The sequence below is a fragment of the Protopterus annectens genome, chromosome 14.part0, assembly GCF_019279795.1.
Source record: "Protopterus annectens isolate FY-2018-M chromosome 14.part0, PAN1.0, whole genome shotgun sequence".
NCBI lineage: Eukaryota > Metazoa > Chordata > Ceratodontiformes > Protopteridae > Protopterus > Protopterus annectens.
Window position 1 is genome coordinate 687,038,265 of NC_056748.1, and position 20,022 is coordinate 687,058,286.

Below are 20,022 nucleotides of genomic sequence, written 5' to 3' on the forward strand. Positions count from 1 at the left end.
AATTGATTTTTCGTACAATCATTCAACCTTCATTCAACAATGGTTGTTAGATATTGCAGAGCTGTTTTGTCCACATTTTTCATTTCATAAGAGAATTGTTATGTCTTTCTAATAATCTCTTTTGTAGTAGTCGAATTATTACAGACCTGAGTATTTTCTGATTGTGTAGTTAAATGCCTTACAAGCAAATCTATGTAAATTAAACTTGTTACTTAAAGTATGAAGGCAGATTGAACATTTCTTCCTGGGCATCCACTGAAAAGGTTTCATTTATGTCCCAACTGGACTTTCCTGCTAAACAAATGGAAGGAGAAAGAAAGAAAGACTAACACTCCCATGGGAAGGTTCAGTTTCTGCAATCTTTCAGCACAAACTAACTGATTTAATCAATGGAGTAACCACAAGTTCTATGCAAAGCACATGTATCACCACAGTCCAAAGAAAAAGCCAGTGATTACCTTTGATATTTTATTAAAACACTCGATCAGCAACACAGAGTCACATGCATAAAACTTCTGCAAATGCTCAGCCTAGTAATAAAAATTGTAATCCAAGTAAAACAGACACAATAATGATCTCACTCTAGCACCTCAGCTCAAAAGCCTTTACATAGTATACTTTTTTGTCATCATACTATGCCTTTTATCTTACATTCAGTAAGCACTAATTTAATTAAGTCCAATTAATGCTGATGCCAATTAAAAAAAACACTTCCAATAGCATTCTCTATTTAACCCTATGGGTGCTAGAGTATTACATTTTAAAATCATGGCTGACTCCATTCACCATAATTTATTTTTTATATTGAAACCATGGACTGATTTAACCTGTCCTAAAACTTTTGCTTCCAAACTATTTATTTCACTATTGTTGTTGTTTGTCTTTTGTCATTTCCCAGTTCGGGGTCGCCACAGCAGAACTCCGGTCCGCTAATGATTGGCAGTAGATTTTCATGAACGACAACATGCCAGCTCGATGTCCAACCTTCAATGAAGGCACTCCCATTTATGCATGTCTTTTGAATGACACCCAACCGCTGGGAGGACATGCAGACTCCAAACAGAAGGCACTCCCCACACTCCAGCTGAGAATCGAACAGGAGAACCTCTTGCTGTGAAGCAACAATGCAACCACTGCACCACCGCGGATTTTATGTACTTCTTTATAATGTAAAGCTACAGGATTTTCTTAATTATTTTTCTAATATCCCTTAAGTGTTCTTTTAAGCTGTCCCCAAATGTTCTTTTACTTTCTCCTATGTATACTTTGTTACAGGGGCACCTCAGTCCATAAACTATTCCTGTACTACCACAAGAATATATACCTTTTGTAATAAATTTCTTCCCGTTAATTTTGTCAAAGTTTTTTACAATATGCTTACAACAACAGCACCTTCCAGAAGGGAAGGTGCCCTGTGAAGATATCTTTAAAACTACATCCATTGCAGGAGGCAGAAATTTCCCATGGACTATAACATCTTTTAAATGTCTTCCTCTAGTATTTGAAAACATAGGAAACCCACTTTCTTTTACATTTAAATATTTGCTTTTTTCCAGAATATTCTAGTAATGCATCATTAATTGCCTAAATTGTTCTGAAAAAAAAGTATATTAAGTAATAAAAACAAACTTATGCCCTTCACAATTTTTATTATACAAACCTAGATTCCTAAACACCCTCTTACACTTCATTACTTATTCTCTACCTTCTTCTACTAACTTTACATCATAACCCCTGTCAATGAACATTTTAGTTACTCTGTTGATTTCCCTATCACTCTCCTGTTTATCACTACACAGCCTCTTGATTTTTAAAAATTCCCCATAGGGGATAGATTTAATTGTCTGGGGAAGGTGACAACTGTCTCCATATAACACATGATTATTCTCATTAAATTTTTGATGTATAGCAGTTTGGATTTTTTTATCATCATCACACCCTTTTAACTCTATATCCAAAAAAAGATTACTTTTTTTCCTTTCTGTATTCTATCAAACCTGATGTTATACCAATTATTTTGTATTTCTTGTAGAAAAATTTCTACTTCATTCCACCCCCACATATAAAATCAAGTCATCAGTAAATATATAATATTGTCAAACATGATTCCTATAAAAGTATTTAGTAAAATGATTTATTATAAACACACTTGTTCTCAAACATGCCCATAAAAAGGTTAGTATACATGGGGGCAAAACCTGCCCCCATGACTGTTCATTTTAGCTGCTTGTATAAATCCCTATTAAATTGGAAAATATTGTAGGTTAAACAAAAATTCACCAACTCCGAAACAAAGTGTGTCTTAGGGGTGTTCTTTAGAAAGTAAAACATAGCCTCCAAACCATGTACATGTTCTATACTAGTGTATAAACTAACCACATCCATGACAAGGAAGAACATATTCTGCTTCCACTCAATCCCTTGATTTTATCAAAAAAATCAAACAAATCTTTTATATAAGAAGGTAGTTTGTCTACCTTAGTCCTAAGATAGGTATGTAAAATTAGGGTCCTATTATGTGTGAAGTATCCATAGGCTGAAACTATAGGCCGTCCTTGTGGATCCACCATGTTTTTATGAATTTTAGGGACACAGAAAACGTAAGCCATTGAATTCTCTTTTACTGCAAACCTCTTATACACATCTTTGTGGGAAAAATATTTCAGTCTCAATCCTTTCATTAACAGTTCTTTATAAATAGGTATTGCTTCTAAGTAATTTTCCATGCCAAAAATGCATAAACTTCCCTATTACCTAAATGTTTATAGCACATTTTCAAATATTGCATATAATTTAATACTACTATTTTACCCCTCTTGTCAGATGGTTTAAAAAGAAGCTTTCTATCCTGACTTAATTTTTGTAAGATAGTCCATTCTGCTTTAGTTAAATTATATTTACAATCCCACTTCAATTTATTTATTTTTTTACATTCCTTTTCCATTGCAAATTGGAATGCAAGAGAGAACTGCTGAATACTATCACCTTTACAGACAGGCACAAAATCACTTTTTTACATTACACTTTCTGTGTGTAGTTTACAATATGCATCCATTTCAAAATCAGAAGCACATGAGTGAAAACTGTCTTCACTAGCAGAAGATTCATTTTCAATACTTATATCATAATTAAAATTTTCATTTTGAGCAAAAAACACATTTAAATTCAAATTTCTCACAAATTTGAATACATCACATTTCAACTCATATATTCTAGGAAAAAACGTGGGTATATATTTCAAACCCTTATTAAGCACTGCTAAATCTGTTGTAGTTAAAACATTATTAGACAAGTTTATTACATAGTTCCCTTGATAATTTATATTTACATTAATGCCACTTGCCCCTTTTGACTGCCCGAGAGTTATAGTGGGATTCTCCATGATAGTCATGTCCATAATTATTTCTGGACCTCTTTCTGTCATTGTTTCTCCCTGACTCATGAAAAGTCTGCCTTAGGTATTCGGAATTCCTGGCTTCTGGTAACCCAGGAAAATGATTCTCCTCCTCATTGTCCCCTGTAATAAACGAGGAATCACTGCCTGCCATGGAGACGTAGCCGTTGCTGTTTCTCCTTCCTTCCTCCTGCTGAAATCTCATGCGCCAGCATGGCTTCCATTAATTGGTTGAGATTAGGAATGCCTGATTACATTTGTAATCTCTGATATCTCTGTGTAGTTTGCTTTTCTTTCTTTCAATGAGTTCTTTTTCATAAACAGCCTATGTATCATTGACTGAAGTTAAAAAACTCTCCAGCACCACATTACTCAACTTGGCTGCTATTTTCTGGCATACTTCTTTGGTTTCCGTGATCAGCCTTTGCCTCTTCACGTCATCTCTCTCCTTTAAGATGTTAACCCTTTCCATGCTGCACTTTTGAGCAGCCACTACCTATCGAGCATGAAAGTCTCTATCCTCCTCATCTTCCAAATTTAAGGAGGAAGATGGACTCTTTGCAGCATGGAGACCTCTAGGTGAAATCTGGAGTTCAATTTAATGCTGTAAACTCAAGGAATTAAAGAAGACAGACATCTCCTTATGTAACAGCTTTTCTACCTGATCAAAAAGCTGCATTAATTCCGGTGAAGCTATTACTTCTCTGCTTTTCCCCACAGTGACAAAAGGATTGTTAATACATTTATTCCTGCTTTCACCCTATACATTAAGGGATGGCAGCGGCGCTTCATTCTGTCCAGGTCCAGGAGTTACATTAGTCTCTTGAGTTTGTCTCTGACCCATCGATCTCACCCCATTGTAGAAACTAGAAACTCATCAAGGGTCTTTTGAGATGCCTCAGAGGTTTCTCTAAAAATTCTAGGCAGAGACTTGAAGGATTCACTGGCCATATCGTTAGTGTAATCACAAGTCCTATGCAAGACACATGTATCGCCACAGTCCAAAGGAAAAGCCAGTGATTACCTTCGATATTGTATTAAAACACTCGATCAGCAACACAGAGTCACATGCATAAAACTTCTGCAAATGCTCAGCCTAGTAATGAAAACTGTAGTCCAAGTAAAACAAACACAATAATACTCTCTCTCTAGCGCCTCGGCTCAAAAGCCTTTACAGAGTATACATTTTTGTCATCATACCATGCCTTTTATCATACATTCAATAAGCACTAATTTAATTAAGTCCAATTAAAGCTGATGTCAATTAAAGAAAACACTTCCAATGGGATTCTCTATTTAACCCTATGGGTGCTAGGACATTGGACTGTGGTGATACATGATTTCATCAATGGTTATTGGTGTTATGGAAGATGTCTTAGCATTTGTTTTTTATAAAAATAATTACAGTTCAGTGTATCAGGCAGTGCTACAACCTACCCAACACTCTGGGTTAAAGTTAAACTAAGACAAAAGCTTATTTGGAAAGACTGAGTCCATTCCATTTGCTACTGTACCATTGTTAGTGGAATTAGTCCTGACACAAGCAAGCTAAGGGAAACAGACAAGTTACAGAATCCATCTTCTAAGACTGAGTTAAGACAAGCCCGGAGCATGGATAACTTCTTCGGCAAGTTCATATCAGATGTCTCCACTGTATATTGCTCCTTAAGAGGACTTGTTAAAAAATTATATACCCTAGTTATAGTAATAATCTCAAGCCTCAGCATTTAACAAAGTAAAAGAAATACTAACTCAATTCCAATGATAGCATATTATGATGTTATAAAACTGACAACACTGAGTGCAGATATCTGTAGTTACTGCCTACGTGCTGTGTTAATTCAGAGAGGTGGACAAGCGATACATTCTGTCACCTATTATAGTTTCAGAATGCTAAATAAATTGAAATTTGATTTTTTTTCTCAAAAATGAAAAAAGATTGCCTTGCAATTTTGTGTGGGTGACAGATTCTGCAGATTTCTATTCAGCCTGGAAAGTTTGCAACTCCAGACTGATCACAAGCCATTAGTTCCAGCGATTAATCTATGATCTTGACTAATTTTCACCTGGACATTAATGGCGGTTAATGAGATTGAGAAAATTCATTGCTAGAGTAACATACTTGTCTGGAAAACAATTACTTATTGCAGATGTGTTAGTCAGAAACCTTCTACTTGACCAACCTGTACTGAAATCAGAATATGACATCATCACCTATGTGCAGAGCAAAATGACTGCTAGCCCAGCAGCTACCAAAAAATAGATAACAGGCTCCCCATCCATGAGAAGCAGACTCCATCCCTTACCCTATTTAAGCATAATTTGACTAATAAATGGGAAACCAGAAATTCACCCCATGTCTGGTGCCCAAGTCTCTGACAGACAGAGGCAAGTAGTAATGCCAAATCTAACACCCTCCCATATAACCTCTAAAAACTTCCTAACATACCACCTCCTAATAAACATCCATGATACATGGAGACACAATTGAGATAGAGTTCAAAAAAGCTCCAGTGGTCATTAGCCTAGTATATTTGCATGAAGCTAGGGACACAAACCAAGTTACCCCAAGTGATCATGGGCTACAAACTGGCATTTGATACATTCAAGATGAATGGCCAAATTGGAGAACTCAAATCAAACACATCCTGATTTTGAGCAGCTGGGTTTTGCACAACATAAAAAAGAGCATTTTCTGAAGAAACTGCACATTTAATACTTCAGCTGAGGTGAAAAGCAAGGAATGACAGCCCTAATACACAGAGGCAGACAGTAATGATGAAAGTAATTTACCCCCACCATATAATTTCTAGAAAAATACTAACATACCTCTCAATCTCTTAGTGCAGGAAATCTGGACAAAAGCCAACAAAATGGGGGGGGGGGGGCAAAGGCTCAAAAATATGGACATATTTTAAATATTGCTCTTATTAACATAGAAAGTTTCTTTATGAGGAACAGGCCAAAAATCTGGACATTCTGTGAAAATCTGGACAGTTGAGAGGTATGCTTAGTATTTGTTCATGATATATAGGAACACAATTGGGTTGGAATGTACGGCTAGGTTTATTAAGGCTCTGATAGTATTTAGCCTAGTATATTCTAATGTGTTTATGAACCAAAATCAAGCTACCCCAAATGACCATGTGTTACAACCTATTGTTTGATACATTCAAGATAGACGGCTGAACTGGAGGACTCAAATCAAACATGTCCTGAGTTTTGAGCAACTGGATCTTTAATGGCTGTAAGGGCCCCATAAAAAGAACATTTTCTGAAGAAATTGCTCATTTAATACTTTGAGGGGAAATCCAAGAATGACAGCCTTGACAAAAAATAACTTTAAAGAACATCCAGTTTAGAGTTTCCTTCCCCACACAATTTACCCTTCACCTTACAAGACTAGTACAAATACTGAGTAACAACATATACAGTTTTATAAGGTAGAGGAAAAAATAACAGGGAACTTGTAGTGCGGAGAAGTAAGAGTCATCAAAATTGTGATCAATATGATATATGGTATTATGTCAATCTATAATTAAGTATGCAATATGACATGAATTACCTTTTCAGGATTAATTAACTCATTATGGTTCTATGCCTGACTTACTTCATCAATACTAATTAAGTAAGGTGGGTGTGGTTATGCACCTGGTCTTCAGCTTGATAGAACTCAGGGAACTGTGAGAGGGTCAATCATTATAACAAAGGTTGTAAAGCATTAAGGAAACATATTAAAAAATCAGTTTGAGAACAAAGCTTGGGAGGAGAATTCATTATAACTATTTTGGGAACACATTAAAATGGTCATAATTATCTGTAATACATAGGGAGATTTGCATATTTCAGGGTATTACTAGATAAAAATAGTGCATTAGGCTGAACACTTTACATTGTCGCATATACATTGGCCAGAAGCAAAGTTTCGTACTTATCATCCAACTACTTTGAAAGCTGCTTGATACTGTCCTTCCACACCTTTATTGTTTATGGATAACAATTCATTAAAAGTTGTCTGTAGGTTTTGATACAGGTCTATGCTGCTCCCATATTCATGGTAGCACACGTGAGACTAACAACATGGTTCATACATATGAGCCTCACTATAAAAGGGTTATTTTTCCATCTCTTTCAAATTACAATCAATAGGTTTTAATGTATGACACTGAGATTCTTAAAAACACATGGCATTAAGAAGACAAATATTCATAGTAAAGAGCAAGATAATTTAAATCACTCTTACAGGTGGCACCAAGTGTTATACTATATAATTTGACAAAGATCAAACATAAGGTGCATTTGATATTTTGTTATAAGATATTGAAATTAGGAAAAACTGCAGTAAGTATAAAGTGACAGTTATTGGTTGGTGATGACATATTCAAAATACAAAAACCCTCAAGACATCATTACTATGAAGTAGCTGTAGTAAAACTGGAAACTCAGCAACCCCCCCCTGGTAAAGGTACGTGTGCAAAATTCATGCTTTTTCCATTTGCTTGAAATTCTCATCTGTGAAATGAGGAAATACTGCTGTACAGTAATAATGAACTCTTTTTTCAGCTCTGTAATAATCACTTCTCATATACCTTTGATTTTGAGAGAGTCATTTTCAAAAAAAATTTGTCATGGAGCCAAAACAATATTTATAAATACTCAACTGTAGACTCAGTAAAGGAACTTGGATGGTAAGAATGGAGCAGCTGCATGTGTGGATGGAATTACCAGGACAACATGGTTACTATAATACAATGTTTTCCTAATGGAGCCATACTAATTTTATATAATGGTTGATAAATGTAGTAAACACAAATCCTGAATAATGGTATAACCATAAGCTAGCAAATGTTTTTAAATTAGAAATGTATCCATTTTAAGCAAGTCATTTTGTTATCTAAAGTAAATTAAAGAGTGTTTATTAAAAAGTCAGCTACTAGATGAAACTATGTAATAAAATTATATCAGGTTAAGGAGATACTTGACATGGTCTGCGCTTTGAGTTTTGATTAATGAGCAAAATTCATGTGAGCAAGGAACTATGGAATCTTTTTAAATACTTGTGTTCATCATTATAACAGCAGAGTAAGTACAATGAGGTATAGAGCTCATCAGTGTTATGTCACTACTCAATTAAGAAAATGAGTATGATGTGATGGCTACATATGCCAATCAGAACTAGTTATGCTGGAATACTGTTGTGGTACAGTTACCTGCATTAGGACCACTTCAGCAGAGATCTCAGAGTGCTAGACTAACATTGCACAAGTAGTTACAATATTTATGTTATGGTGGGTTCATAATTTTAGTAACAAGAGAGAGAGATAAGGAGACAGAAAGAGCAATAGTTAGATGTGGTATATTTAGGTCTTTGTTTGCTATTAACATTTTCACTTTCTGTTCTTTTCATTCATCTTGGAGTCTGTCTTGAGTGGAAGATCATGAACAAGATACAGCAAGGAAGCAGTAGTAGTTCTGGTTTAAGTCTATGCAGCTAAACAGGCTTCCTTATATGTCTGTATATTCTCCAAAATGAAGAGCAGGAAAACAGTTTGGACTAATTACCGGCAGAAAAATAAACTTAGCTGCAGTAAGTATGCAAAGACAGGATTACAGAGAGAATCCACTTTCAAAACCTCTCAGTATGTGCTTGACATTAAGTTAAGGACTGAGTTTTATAGGTTCATAGGTTTGTATTAGGCCCTTATGGGCCTAGCCAAATTTCCAATTTGGTGCCTGGAATTACCTGTTTTGTTTAGTGTTTAGATTAATCTTACTCATTCGTGGGCTGTATTTATATCATCTCTAGTAGTAGTAAACTTGGATCACACCATAGATATTTAAAAAGTCCCCAATCCTGGATTAAATTATTTAGGAGCTGCCTCAGTCCATCAGAAGTACATGGTTTGCTGCATGGGGGAAGGGAGAAGGGTGTAACGCAGTAATACTGATGATTATAAACAAGTTGATATGACAATGTGACCTATTCTTAAGGTGAGGACAGGGACAAGGCCAAGCAAACAACTTAGCTTTCCTGCAAGCAAACAGGACCATTATTTGCTGCAGGTACATTGACTGAATGCTTAATGCCCATAAGTACAGCGGCAGCCAATATATCAGTCTCTTTGGTTTTCTTTTTCAGAGTCTTTGGCTCCACGGTTTGGGCTTGGAGACTAGAGTGAATGTTATGTTTCCCTTTTGCTAAGAGCTATCCTTCCAGTGCTGCTGTGTGCCAGTGCCATTGGAGGATTATTTAGCTGCCTGAAATTGTTGAAAACTTGTACAAAAAGACTTTAGAATGACAATTGCTAGGTGCTAGCTACTGATTTTTTCTTTTGTCTTTGGAAAAGCCAGTTTGGTTTCTATCTAGCAGTGTGTGCTGCTGTACTTTAGAATAAGTCTAAGAAGACGGAGAATCACTTGATATCTTCTTTTTTTAATACCAACTGTTCTTGATTGTCTAGAAAACTGGTCTTTGACTGGTGGGGTTGCATTTTTTCTTTTTGTGGACTACTCCAAATTCAGTAGAAGAAGAGATGTGCTTTGCTGTCTGCTGGAACATCTCCTTTATTTTACTGAGTCAGTCAGAATAAATTGGAAAGTGGTGGTTGAGACTGAATGGAGTTTGCAGAGGATATGTTTCTTCCAATCCTAACCAAGTCAAATAATATAGTAGTTTTAACTATATTGGGAGAAATGTGAGCTTTCTTATTGACACGGTTACCACATTGCTGACATGTGTATCACACTTTGCCCATCTGTTCCTCATTATGAGAGGTACTTTACCATATTCTGGAGATGGAAAGCTGAGGGCTAGGTTTATAGGATGTTTATAGTAAAGAATTGCATCTGTGTTAGTACCAAAAGAGCTTCCAGAGAGTTTGCCCTAGAAGGGAGAATGCTTTGGTGTTTCAAGTTAATGAGGGCTGAGACTGACCAAAGAAGCTGCAGTTGTAGTCTGTGATCTTACAAGGGAAAACATAATCTTTAGAAATGATGTGCACTGCATTATAAGACACACAGCAGTAACACAGGACAAGCAGTACTACATAGGGATCCAAATAGTAATGACTTATTTACTGGGCCTTTACCATTGGGGCAGACATGGCGGAGTGATAGACCTAACACTGTTGATTTTATGTTGTGTTGAGAAAGAATCTTGTGGATTCAAAAGCTTCCCATCACTAAAGTGTTTTATGGTTGGACTCCTAGCTTTTTCTTTTATTGGAGTGATAGACCTAGTGATGTGTAGTCAGTAAACAAGGGGTAACTGCAATGTGAAAGAAGGAAGGTGTGAATCCTGTGAAAACAGATGTGATACCTTCAGTTCCTTATATAATTGAAAATGGTCAGCCTTTTTTGACCAGCATTAATATATATAATTCATTGTTGCATGCTGGCTCATTGTCTGTGGGTTTGGCCTGCTAGACCTGTATTTTGCATGATAGATGGTCTTCAATTAAGGTGCTATGGTGAAGTTCTGCGTATTTATAATACTACCTCCAACTGCCTCAATGTTAATATATTTTTGCATTTACAACATGCAGTGGCTGCAATAACATACTTTAAAGCTTTGAAAGCTGTGCTGCCAAAACTTAGAGGCAAGTGACCACTATAGCTTTGGGTCATTTGCGTTTTATTATCACATCCTGATATTTTCCATGATAGCTGCTTGGATGTTATAAAGTTCAGCTCAGTATGCTGCATGTAATACTGTCTCTAAGTATTTCTTTGGATCTTTGTTGTTTAATCTTTGTCCGACTTCCCATCTCAAAATAAGATTTTGTCCGCCAGACCACATATATAATATTGTTGTCCTGCCTTTGTTTACAACTGTGTCCAAATATCCAGAAATTTATTAGATGGATGGTGTTAAGAATTATAGTTACATAAATAGACTTGAATTTTTGTCTCCATATTCCTTGCATTATAAATTGGTTAGAGGGGACCTGAGTATTGTATATAAATGTTTAAATTATAAGCCATTTTGGGTCCCAGACTCATTCATCACAGTCAAAGTACAAGGCATTTTTTTTTTTTTTTTAATTTGTCAGTGTGGACTCTTCATTGGAGAAAAGCTCTTTCCATTACAGGGCTAGGAAATTGTGGAATGATCTCCCTATAAAATCAGGAAGGCATCTAGTTTCAATATATTCAAAACACATTGTCAGCTGTTTTGGTGAAAGGTGTTTTAGTTCTTAGAGCCGGCAAACTTATTTAAGATCTGAATTCAAGCTCTAAGTTTGATACTCCCACACACTGCAACATTAAACATATTTCCTTTTCAATTATAACATGCAGCAGCTACAATACCATGTTTTAAACCAGATAAAGCTGATGTGTATAATTCAATGGTATGCTGCTGTGGAAGTGCCAGGGATAGAACTGCACCTTGGTTACCTGAATGTTATGAATTTTCAAAGCGGGTCTATTAAGGTATGAGGTCATGCATATGCACTGCTATTTTGTATGATAGCTGGACTTCATTTTGGGAGCTATGGTGAAGTTCTGCTCGGTATGTTTATGTTGCAATATAATCCTGTTTGAGACTATTTATATATTTCATTTAAATTTTGAAATACATTTTTTTTCATTTATAATATACAGTAGCTATAATTCCATGCTTTAAAGCAGCTAAAGCTGCTGTGTCTAATTCAAAGGAGTGATATACTGGAAGTGCCAAAGATAGAACTGCAGTCCCATTATTTATTTATTATTTTTGTAGTGACAGAACTGTGAGCACTCTGGTGAAAGTCTGCTTTGTTACAAATGTGGCAGCTGTCTGAATAGTCTTACACTGTAGGTCAAATTTGGTGATGATTTTAGAATGGCTGCTGCTGTGAAGTGTGCAGCCATAAGAGTGATATTTGATGAGGCAGCATGGATACACTGGGGGCAGTAGCAGTACCAGACAAATAGAAAAAAAAATAAATAAAATGTATTTTGTATCCATTCCCAACTTCTGCAATACCTTATTACAAACAATCTACTAGCCAAATCACAACATAGCTTCAGACCCTAGCATAGTACCATTTCCGGTCTTCGTAACTTCACCAACACCATAAACCAATACAGAAACGATGCAGTACTGGTAACATCTGTTTTCCTAGATATGTCAAAAGCTTTTGACACTGTCGACCATAATAAACTATTAACTGCTCTCTCAACCTTTCAGCCTCACATGGTTCCAAAGTTACCTAACAGGATGTCATCAGGCAGTAAAGTGGATACAAGATCTCTCTTCTCTTCGCCCAATTACTCAAGGTGTCCCATAAGGGTCTATTCTTGGTCCCATCCTGTTTAGTATTTTACCAATGACCTTAGTATTGCCATCCTCCTAGCCACCACAATTCAATACGCTGATGACTCCACTATTATATGTGCAGCATCAACCTTTCAGCAACTCCATAACACAACTCAAAAGTCTGTCACTGAACTTGAAACATGGTTATCAAACTCACAGCTAATACTCAACCCCAGCAAGACTAAGCTCATGATATTCCAACCTACCAGATCCTCAGAAATTGTACCTAATTTCTGTATTACAGCTAAGGCCAATAAAATAATCTGCCCGAGTTCAAATGAAACTGCTAGGAGTGTTAATAGACAACAGGCTGAGATTTGACTTACATATATCACAATCTATTAAAAAAGTTAACAAACAAATGTAATGTCTATACAGAAATATAAATCTCCTAACAGACAGCTCTAGAGAAGCTATTGTTAGGACCCATTTACTATCAACTTTCCGTTATGCCTCACCAATTTTCACAAACCTAAAAAAGTCGGACATGGAAAAATTGGAAACATGCTACAACAAAACAGCAACATTTGCCACAGGCTCCCTGTACAAAACTCACCACTGCCTTAACCTTAGAAAACTCTCCTGGCTAGAATTACCTCAATTCCTTACTTACAATCAACTCACCGCAGCCCAGGAACTATTCTATCAGCCTGACTCTCCTGCTCTCCCTGGACATACTGCATCCATACTCTAACCAACAATCTCTTTGCTCTGCAAACAAAGCATTACTACGAGTCATAGAAACAGCAAACACTGTTGGAGACTCTATATTCCTACCATGTAGCCAAAGTCTGAAATTTACTACCTCCCACCATTAGAACTACTACCAACCCAATGCAATTTGAAAAAACTACTGAAAATCACCTTAATGACACATGGCTCTGTTCATGTAACACTCCAGGCTAACCTTGATCATCCATCCCTCTCCCCCTTTACATTAAGATATGTACCCACTGTTAAGACCTTCTTAGATTAGACTTTTTGCATCCCATACTCACACTACCCATCAGCAAATGCACACTGATATTCTTCTTAGTAGTTTGTATGCACTCACAGTAGTAATAGCTACTGTACTAAGTACTGAGGATGTCCCAACCTTGTTTAACACTGGATTTGCTACAACAAAATATACACACATCTATCAATGTAAGCTATTACTATATTTTGTCAACTAAGCTTGACATGTAACCTACATCTTACATATTATAACTTTTATTACCTTGCCGACTAGCTTTTATGGAAAGCATCTCCTTGGAAACTTTATGTCATATGATAAGTGCCTTATGTAAGCTAATTCATGTAATTTTTACTACTTGTCAATTGATGTCTTATTGCATGTACTTTTCTATGTAATTTTACTACCCTGTCAATAGATGCCTTACTACATATGCTTTTCTATGTGGAGCTTTTCTCTCTGGGCCTCTGCTGAAAATAGGCACTGTCCAGTCGGACTTTCCTGATAAACAAATGTAAAATAACTAACTAAATAATTAAATAAATAAATGGCCTATACCCATGATTGGTACAGTTTATTTATATCAGCTGAGGGTTTTGTAAGCTTTCTGAGTCTTGAATAAAAGATCCTGGGTGAGTGCAGCTCAATGCTAGCTATAGGAAGCAAGTTAGATAGGAAGGCATTCAAAAATTAGCCAGTAATCAGCTAATGGAGAACCTGTGTCACTTCACACTTTTCTCTACAGTATGAGTTAAGTTAAAGGTTTAGGCTCCATTGTACGCTAGGAACCTAGTAGTTTTTAATTTTGTTTCACAGTGATGGCAGGGGAAGAGTGGGATTACTATAGCCAACAGAAGAGAGTAGCAGACAATGTAATACTACACGTAGCAGTGGAGTCTTGGTAAACTGTAACAGTGTAATCATCAAGAGATGCACATTAAACAGATAAATAGTACACAGAAAGAACAGTTGTGTAAAATCTTATAACCATAGATGTCCTTCTATTCTATGTTGCAGTATTCTTAACATGAGGGGTTCACTGCCAACGACTGTCCCAACGTTCATCCAGTACACAAAATACTTTAAATACTGTAATATTTAAATTAATGAATGAATGAATGAATTAATTAATTAATTAATCAATAGCAATATCTATGTAAAAAGTACTGAAGATGTCCCAACCTTGTTTATCACTGAATTTTTCTATAACAAAATGTACATACATCTAACAATGTAAGCTTAGATAAACTATTACTATATTTTGTCAATTAAGGTTGACATGTAAACTGCATCTTGTATATTATAACTTCTATTACCTTGCCAACTAGATTTTATGAAACGCATTTCCTTGGAAACTTTATGTCATGCGATCTGATTGTTTTCAACCCCCCCCCCCCAAAAAAAAAAATCTGTTTGTTCATTTCCAGCCATTTTCTCTTGGTAGAATACTCCGGATTTCAGATTTGCTGAATTCAGGACTGTATTAGAGCTTCTGAATTGCCCAGAACTTTCTGATAGAGGGAAACCTTTCTGCTTATCAGTGGGAGTGGTAAGCACTGAGCAGCCTATCTTCCACTAGAGGAGTGGTTACCAGCTCTGAAATTGTACCTTATTGACCGTTTTGGGCTGCCTTAAAACCTGTGTTTGCACAATGCACAGCACCACTAAGCTAGGGTAAACTATTACCGGTACCTAAAAATCTGCTCTTCAAAATTTCCCTTAGATCTTATCAGTTTTCTTCTTTTCTGGAATCACAGGGGTGTATTTTCTGTTTCCCATTCAGTTATCCAGGTTGTGCTTAAAAAGTGATAAAGAGGTATTCTGCTTGATGTGGAGAGGGAGTCTATTCCATAGATGAGGGAGTCTCTGGGACACAAATCTGTTTCACCAACAAGTCTTGTTGATGACAAAGACCATGTTGAGGCTGTGTGTCTGTGGGTTACTCAAGTGGAGCTTGACTTGCGGATATGCAGCAGTCCCATCAAGGTGGGGTCCATGATCTCCTTGTATGCCAGAGAGAGGTCACCTCTGAGGAGTCTGTATAAAACTGAGTAGAGGGTTAGGGCTTTTAGCCTGTGTATGGTAGATGTATGAGGCCCTGGATTCTCCTGGTGAGGAACCTCTGTGGTCTCTCCAGCTGTGCATGTGCCACTCTAGCAGATGCTTCAGCTATATGCTGAAAGGGGCATTTTACTCAATAATGGGCCTTATAAGGGAAGAATACAGGGATGTTATGACCTCCTTGTCCCTGGATGAGATACCCTTATTTATGAGATGGACCATGTAGAAGGCTTTTCGTACAACGGAAGCAACATGGTGGTCAAAAGTCAGATTGCTATCAACCTGAATGTCCAAATCCCTCACAACTGACTGCATGCTTAAGACATTGCTATTAATGTGATTATTTGGGGGAATGTCACTCTCCCCCAAAGGGGATGATGATGCATTTTTTTGGTATTCAGCTTGAGGCCATGTTTCTGTCACCAGTCATTTATCTGAGTGAGACCTTCTTGGAGGATGTCCACATCGCTAGGGGAATTGATGACAGCACCCAGCTTGCAATCATTTGCAAACTTGGTCAGCCATAGCCCACTGGTTTTAGCCTGCACCTCAGAAGAGTATATCCCAAATAAGAGAGGCCCCAAGACTGAATGCTGGGGTATGCCATTTGTTACGGGTCTACAGCTTGAGTTGGTTTCCCCTATTTTGAGTGAGCTGGCTTGCTACCCATCTGGTAACATATGGATCGATGCCTAGTTGAGAAAGTTTATCTATTATGCCCAAGAGGGGAATAGTGTCAAAGTCTTTGGCCAGGTTAAGGTAGGTGGTGTGCACTGTCTTCCCCTCCTCCATGGCTTTGGTGACTGTCTCAAAGATGTCAACCAAATTTAGCATGCATTTAGCTGTACAAACAAAGTATTAATCAACATGTAAGAACTTATTTACAGTAGTTCTTGTCATGTTGGCATGTGGTACACAGGTTAATATGAAATTATGTACAAAATACAGACATGCTAGCACAGATGACGGTGTCTAATTTCTTCACATGGGGAAACAAGGTGTGCAGAGACAGCTTGCAGAAGGTTGGGACCCTTATGAAGGTGTTTAGGTGTGAAAGATTCAGAATGGGTCTCCAAAGGCCATCTTTTCTGGGAACCAGGAACATCCTGGAGTAGAAACCACTTCCTCTTTGATGCCGTGGAACTTCTTGAATAGTTACCTGGGATTTCAATATCTGGAGCACCTCTGGAAAAAATTGCAGGTGCTCTCAAGGTGGTTGAGGAATGCCCATGTAAGATGGAAGAATTTTACACACCATGAAATGCCCTTGTGGATAATGGAAAGGGCCCATGACTCTTGAGTTATATGCACCCAGACAGGAGGGGATCGGCAAAGAGAGAGAGAGATATAGAGAGAGAGAGGAATTTGGTTGTGAAAAGGTTGGTAGTCACAAACTAAATGAGTTTTTTGGCAGAAGCAGGCAGAGATGGTTTTGAAGAAGCAGATTTCCTAGCACCCCTTTTACTTCTGGAGGGAGGAGTGTGAGATTGTTTCCTAATGAAATAAGTTTTAGCTGGGTAATTCTTTTGGAATTTAGGTCCTGTAATTCTTTACCTTTGTTCTGCAAGGACTTGAACAAGTCTGCTGCTGCAGCCACAAACAAAGCCTTATTATCTAAGGGAGATTCCAGTAATTTAGCCTTAAAGTCATCTGGAAGTGATTGAAGCCTCAGCCAGCCAGGAGTATCTCTTCAAAACAGAGCCAGATGCAGCCACTCTAGCAGATGCTTCAGCTGCATTTACTAGAGTGGCATGCCACCTGGGAAGAAGCCCCCAGAACAGATGAAAGCTATGACTTAATTTCTGAATCTGGAAGGTCAGAAAGAAGCTGAGTAGCCTAAGAAAGGAGAGCCAAACCATACTTGGTCATATGGGTTTGGTAACTGATAGCATGGAAAGCTCGGGTGGCCGTAGTATAAACCTTTTTTCACAACCTTTCCATGGTCTTACTCTCTTTATCTGAAGGGAGAAAAAAACATGGATGGCTATAGTCTAGGTGGTTTATCAGCAGCCACAGAAACCCTTAATGGATATGCTGATGGACATTTGAATAGAAATTTACAGTCCTCTTGAATTTTATAGATCTATCTGGCCTTTTAGGTGCAGGATGTTGAGAGTCCAGAGTCTTTGTTGCAGATGAGAAGGCGCCAAGAAGAGCTGATAAAATTGGAGCACATCAGAAGGAGAGAGAGAATCAATTTGAAGCAAGTCATAGTACCTTTTACGCACATCAGAAACCTGAGAGCAGTCCCACTTAAAATACTCCCTCATCCTGGCAATAGTATACCCAAATGTGATATCTTCATCAGGAAACTCTGTGCCATTAAACTCTTCCTCAGGGGAGGCAAACCCCTGAGGAAGGTTTAAGAGATGTAAAGGCATTGAACAAACTTTGTATAAAAGCTTGTCAATCAGCAGGTGGGTCTTGAGGAACATAAACATATTGGTTTTCTACTTCTATTTAAGAGGAGCATCAGCCTTATGTAAAGTGAAGACACCTGACGCAGGCCTACATTCAATGGCAGTTATCTGTTTGTGGAATACCTTGAGGGCTTTCTGAAATAATGAGACTGAGTTCCCCCGTCCATCCAAAGCAGACATTTGGAAAGCCTTTGAGGACATGCCAATGACAGGATCTCTTGTGGCCTCCGATGTAGTACCCATCTTAGAATTTAAGCCGAAATCCAGACGGGTCTCTGGGCCTTCATAGGCCTTGAGAGAGATATCCACAAGGGAAGGCACAGCTGAAGCTTCAGACCTAAATTTCTTAGCCTTCTGCATAGCAGGCTCAGCAGAAGGCCCCAGCGTACCCTCCATAACATTGCATGCTAGCATTTTCAATCTCTGATTCTCAAGATAAATATTAAGAGAGGAAAGGCTGCTACATAGGGTCTTAGGAATGAAAGCCTTACATATAGGTCAAGTCTTATGGTCTTGGTTGGGCCATAAACAGAAGAGAAGCTGATCAGAACTATCTTTATGTGGAATTTGTCTTCCACACTGACATTTGCCCTTTTTGGATGATATGCAAAAAGGCAGTAGAAAAAAAGAAAAACCCCAATGAGGCACTTATCGGAATCTCTTGTAATGAGCAATCAATGCAGGCTAGCAGACTTGATGATGGTAGATAGCATTCAGACTGGCAGCAGAGAGGTTCTGAGGATGGTATGTTTAAATGTCACTTTTATGGCCTATGTGAAACATTCCACGTACCCTGCAATACTTAAAGTCTTTTGTATAGTGGCCGAAAGTTGGTACCGCCTTTGACAATGAGAGAGTAAGAATACAAGAACATCAACTAACTTACAACAGAATTACAGTTTAACCATTTGAATGATAACAATACTGCCAATATTGCAACAGCATCTTCAACAATATGGAGTCAAACTAGGCAAACAATGCTACTGAATTTAATAATGTCAAATAAGCAGTATAAGGTTTATAAATGCAGAGATGAGGTACAGATCCTGTAGTAAAACACAATTCTGTCACTACTGCATCCAAGTCTACAAGACTGTGGCACTAGGCCAGGAAGAAATTGCGAGGAGATATAGTTACTTTTTTCTAAAAAGCAGCAAAAGTTTATCAATGTACAAATAAGATGTAGATCATGCTGTAAAACACAATACTGCTGTTACTGCAAATAAAATTAAAATTGCTATACCACTAGACTAGGCAGCAAATAAAACCCAATGTAATTTTGATTAAAATTACAACACAGAAGAGTGAGTGTAAACAAATCAGAGGAGATAAATATTGTAGTGACATGTCCTGGTAATGTGCATGTTACTCAAATGAATAATTTAAGGTTTTTAATTACACTGAATTAGCAGTTTCTGAACTTCACCATCATTTTCTGAACATTTTTTTCTTTTGTTTTGAGGGGAAGATTTGACTTTGTTAATTCCATTTATGAACTTAAATTGTTTGTACTTTAATTTGGCTTTAATATTCAATGGCAACCAAAACATGAAGGGTTGTTTAGTTTATAAAAATCTAGTACTTTTAGCCCTCTGCCCCCACATCCATTATTGGCACTTTTTGAGAAACAATGTGAAGAAAGCTTAAAACATCTTAATAACAAGCCTCAAAACAAGATAATGTATTGCAAGCTTAGTTATAAAGAACACATGTTATTATATTAGTTAAGGGCAAACCAATCAGGGTAATGAAGCCTGACAAAGCTGGGGGATTGTATAAATTCCGAGTGTGGATTATGTTAGGAAGATACTATATCTTTTACATAATGATGATTTTTCTGAATTAGTTTCTCTATGTGAAATTAATATTGCATATCACTGTATTGATTTAT